Source organism: Pongo abelii, chromosome 11 (genome assembly GCF_028885655.2).
Source record: "Pongo abelii isolate AG06213 chromosome 11, NHGRI_mPonAbe1-v2.0_pri, whole genome shotgun sequence".
NCBI classification, from domain to species: Eukaryota; Metazoa; Chordata; class Mammalia; order Primates; family Hominidae; genus Pongo; species Pongo abelii.
In genome coordinates, this window is record NC_071996.2 from 65,652,555 (window position 1) to 65,658,168 (window position 5,614).

At 34.8% G+C, this 5,614-nt stretch overlaps 1 pseudogene; it reads right to left on the reverse strand.

The window, feature by feature from the left end:
* Positions 1 to 3,771: 3,771 nt before the first annotated feature.
* LOC100446787 (large ribosomal subunit protein uL30-like) lies at positions 3,772 to 4,849 on the reverse strand (annotated as a pseudogene).
* Positions 4,850 to 5,614: the final 765 nt, after the last annotated feature.

The window sequence follows — 5,614 nt, forward strand, 5'->3', positions numbered from 1 at the left end:
AGACCAGCCTGGCCAATATGGTGAAACCCCATCTTTACTAAAAATACAAAAATTAGCCGTGTGTGTGGGGGTGCACACCTGTAATCTCAGCTACTAGGGAGGCTGAGGCAGGAGAATCATGTGAACCTGGAAGACGGAGGTTGCAGTGAGCTAAGATTGTGCCACTGCACTCTAGCCTGGGCAACAGAGCAAGACTGTCTCAAAAAAAAAAAAAAAGATTAGTGTTATCTCTTAGACCTGGTGTTTCCTTAGTCAAAAAATGTTAATTTATATATAATATATATATTTATATTTTATATATTTATATCTTATATATATTTATAGTTTATATATATTTATATCATATATTATATTTGTTTATTTATATATAGATATAATATTTATATATAGATATAATATTTATATATAGATATAATATTTATATATTTATATACAGATATAATATTTGTATATTTATATATAGATATATTTATATATGTATATATAGATATATTTATATATTTATATGTAGATATATTTCTATATTGATATGTAGATATATTTCTATATTGATATGTAGATATATTTCTATATTGATATGTAGATATATTTATATATTGATATGTAGATATATTTCTATATTGATATGTAGATATATTTCTATATTGATATGTAGATATATTTCTATATTGATATGTAGATATATTTATATATTGATATGTAGATGTAATATTTATATATTTATATATATGACTACTGAGTTGTTCTCTTTCCTCTTTTGTCAGTTTTGGCAATTTGTGTTTTTCAAAAACATTTGTTGTTTTCATCAAATGTGGAAATGTATTATCATAAAGTTTTTCACAGAATTGTGCTATAATGTTTGTAATGTCTGCATGGTCTATTCTGCTATCTCCTTTTATATTTGCAATATTGATATTTTCTTCCTTCTCTATTTTTTCCATTAATGATAATTCTAGGAGTATAGCAACTTTATTACTTTTTTCAAACAACCAATTTTTGGCTTTGAGGTTTTTCTCTGGTTTCATACTTACTGTCTATTTTATTATTTTCTGCTCTTTATCATTTTATTACTTCTATTTTTTTGGTTTAATTATTTTTTCTAACTTCTTGAGATGGATAATAAAATAATTGACTTTTCAGTTTTTGTTTTTTTTGATATGTCTCTGTATAAATTTCACTGAAAGCATGATTATAGCTTTCCCTTTTGGTGATTATAGCTGTATTCCACAAATATTTGTAAGCTGTATTTAAGCTGTATTTACCTAGCCATCCAATTTTAAATATTCCCTAATTGTCTAGAAACTGCCTTTGCAAAAATTATAACTGAGGAAATTATGGCAGTGAAAGAGATCAGACCTAACCTACTCCATCTTGCTTCTAAAGTTTTAAGCTGTCTTCGTTCATTCCTGGGCATAGGCCGAACTAACCTTGGGAAGGAATTTAGTTTATGGTTCAATTCTGAAATAAAAGTGATAATAGCCCTTTCCCAAAAAGATCCCCTTCCTGCCTGGGGACCAGTCTTCCTTTGCAGGACTAACACATTAGCTTCAAGATTAGAATTTACAGTTTAGGGGTCATGCAGCCTCTGACTGCAAGAGTCCAAACCTCCCAAATTGTTCCTGGGGTTCACATCACTATTGTAAAACCTAAGATCAATGCATGAGATATTTTGCAAACCCTGCACTAGATGGATCAGCTGATACTACCTAGACCTAAAATCTGGCTCAAACATTTTTATCATTCCACCCAGGAACAAAAAGTCAGCAAGAAAATCCCACTTCAACCCCTCTGTGATTCCATCTCCAACCTGAGCAATCCGTACTCCCTACTTCCCCGAGTCCCAACCCACCAAATTATCTTTAAAAACTCTAATGTTTGAATGCTTGAGGAGAGTGATTTGAGTAATAAAAAAACTCTGGTCTCCTGCACAGCTGGCTTTGTGTGAATTCCTCTTTCTTCATTGCAATTCCCCTGTCTTGATAAATCAGCTCTGTTTAGGCAGCAGGCAAGCTGAACTCTTTGGTAGTTACAGTCTTTGTTGTTTCTTTTTGACCCATGGTATATTTAATAGTGTAACCCACAATTCCCAACTATTTAGAGATTTTCTAGTTATCTTTGTTAATTCTAGTTTAACTTCACTGTTTTAAAATAATATACTCTGTTTGATTTCAAGCTTTTGAGATTTCTGAGGCTTCCATTATGTCCCCAGCATCAGGATTATTTACCAAAACTGAATCTATTCTGTGACTTGAAGAAATCTGATCCTCAACTGTGTCTTCTTCCTATTAAATTTCTGTTTTGATTTCTTAATTTCTGTTATTTTATTTTTTATAACTAGTATTTCTATTTACTTTTTAATAAATTGTTTCTAGTTTTCTTCTGATATGTTATATATTGTTCTACAATTTCATGACAACTTGATTATAATAATATTCTGTTTCTATATTCTAGAAACTTTTCCTTGATGTTCAAAAATGTATTTTCTTTTCCGTTATCTATAGCAATTTTTATTTAATGCCAAACATTGTATATGAAAAATGTTCTCTTGCTATGGATGATATTATATTCTTCCAAAGAGGGTATAATTTTGCTTCTGGCAGGCTAGGTTAGGGATGAATTACTTAACAGTTAACCCTAGCAGTATGCAGATTTTGTGAGTTGTGACGGATGACTTATGTCTTTCACTCATATTCAGAGTCTTGCTCTGTCACCCAGGCTAGAGTGCAGTGGCACAATCTCAGCTCACTGCAAACTCCACCTCCCGGGTTTATGCCATTCTCCTGCCTCAGCCTCCAATTAGCTGGGACAACAAGCACCCGCCACCAAGCCTGGCTAATTTTTTTGTATTTTTAGTAGAGACGGGGTTTCACCGTGTATTACCCAAGATGGTCTCAATATCCTGACCTCGTGATCTGCCCGCTTCGGCCTCCCCAAGCACTGGGATTAAAGGCGTGAGCCACCGTGCTCAGCCCAAGGTTTTTAACTGAAAGCCTGAGGTGTTTGCCCAACATCCTCCTCCTTGTTCACTTTGAACAATTATTTTGTCCCATCACCCTCATAAAATGGCCAGAAGCTCTGCCCAATTTCTCAAGCATTAAGCTGTCATTTGCTTGCCACCTTTCCAGTCTACCAGATACTACATGTTAATTGGCAAATGCCTCAAGAGGAAAAAATGCAATAAATGTTGGGCTCACCTCAGTGTGTTTTCCTTTAGTCCTTGATGTTTAAAACTTTCCTAAACCTAAATATGCCTATCTTGGCATATTAGATTGGTCTGTCTACATCAACTTAGCCTGTCTTAAACAGAAGTAGAAAAATAATTGGCAGCTTCTGGAGGACAGATTTCATGTATGCCTGCAAGTCTCCACTCTAACACAATACCTTGCAGATGCCAACAAATGATTTAGAATGCTGTTCTACAGTAGTAAATATCCATTTGTTAATTAACACTTTTCTCATTGAAATGTTAATTCAATATTACACAACCACTGTAATGAGGGAAATAATGCAAAGAAATATAACCAATTTATTAGCTTTCCCTAATTACTTTCCTCTTTCCATACAAACATAATTAAACCAATGTTAGTGGCCTTTATATTTTCTTTTAGCCCATGCCCATACAAAATTGTATAAGTGTATATACATATACAGAATTTTGGTTTGTTTTAACAAAAATGGATCATTTTTTCTCACTTGCTTTTTTTTTTCAATCTGAGAGGAGGTACTGTTTTATTAACTCACCAGATTAGAAAAATAATCGTGGTAGACACCTTAGTTCATTCTTCTGATAAGCCTGTTGATCTGTTCCTCCCTGTTGCCAGGATCATCACTTTCTACTAAATAAGCTGTCTTTTTTTTTTTTTTTTTCATTCCACCTCATGGAGAGGATAATTTGAAGGGCCACAGGAAGTTATTTGCTTCTTAAAGCATTTTCCAACAGTATAGATCTCATGAATCAGATCCTCCATGAAGATGATGCCATACTTACCAAGAGATCGAGCAATCAGTGTTACCAGTGAAAGAAATTTGCTTCTTACTGATTTTGCAATAACCATCCTCGAGATAAGTTCATTTACTGACTTCAGATTTGGGTACCCCCAAGCAATATATGGTTCTACAATCTTCAGAATGTTAAATGAAGCCTTGTTGAGCTTCATAAAGGTTCCACTGAAGATTTGATGAAGGTGAAGAAGGTGCAACACCTTTCGGACCTTTGGGCTCACACCATTGATACCTCTGATACCTCTGATCCTGATGACAAACATCATTTTGGGTTCTGCAGGTACATAGAAGTTGCCACCTTTTTTTTTTTTTTTTTTTTTTTTTAGACGGAGTCTCGCTTTGTCGCCCAGGCTGGAGTTGTAGTAGCGTGATCTCGGCTCACTGCAAGCTCCTCCTCCCAGGTTCACGCCATTCTCCTGTCTCAGCCTCCCGAGTATTTGGGACTACAGGCGCCGGCCACCAGGCCCGGCTAATTTTTTGTATTTTTAGTAGAGACGGGCTTTCACCGTGTTTGCCAGGATGGTCTCGATCTCCTGACCTCGTGATCCACCCACCTCAGCCTCCCAAAGTGCCGGGATTACAGGCGTGAGCCACTGCGCCCGGCCGAGAAGTTGCCACCTTTTCTTGCCATCCTACCTATCGAATTTCTGTGCTGTATATCTGTCTATATTCCTTGTGATAGTGCGTCTCTTTTTTCACAGATAAGCTTCCTCCTTGCCTTTTGAAGCATCTTTTGGGCAAAGTTCTTTCTCAGGTGCTTAATCTTCAGCTCTGCGAAATCCCTTTGCTTTTTCTTAAGGGTTTCTGGCATAGCAGGAACCTTTTTCTTCTCTTTGCCACCCTCCATGGTTTCAGCTATAAAACAGGGTGCTTTTCTTATTTTAAAACATATCCTCTGTTTCCTCCACATTAACAAAAAAGAGATCTGATTCATTTTTATCATTTTAATATTATCTAATATGAATTATATCAATTTCAACACTCACATTAACCAGCCATGTTGTATTTTGTTGAGACAATGTAAAATTTTTATTTCAGGCTTCTATCAATATATATATTTTTAATATTGACTTGAATATCTAAAAATTTCTTAAAGTTTATTTCAAAAGTATAGTTATTTTAGATGGATGGGTAGTCAGGTAGATAGACTAATTGAAGGCTTATACAATTTGTATCTTCTTTTGGTCACCACCTACTTTGAAATCTCTGTTCTGTTTCACTTTTCTTTTAATCCAGAGTATTTTTTTGGATATGGTAGATTGGCACTATAATTTATGGATCACTTTTCATCCTCATAGTTTTGCCTTTTCTGGAATGTTATATTGCATCATCCTAGAAAGAAAACTCAAAAGATCTGGAAACCAGGGTTCTGTGTTCAAGCTATCCCTTTGCTAAAGTTCTAATTTGTACTTTCCTTTAATTTATGGATCATCAGAGTGTGTATACATCACAGCTCTCACTCTCAGGACAGTTTCCAATGTATTCCATTTAATTATATCTTGATTAATTAGGTATACTTCCCCTCTATAAGCCTTTTCCTAAACAATTCCCTACTATCTAATTAGAGAGGCCTAGGAACAAGGCCACTCTATGGTCAGCAGGACATCAGGCA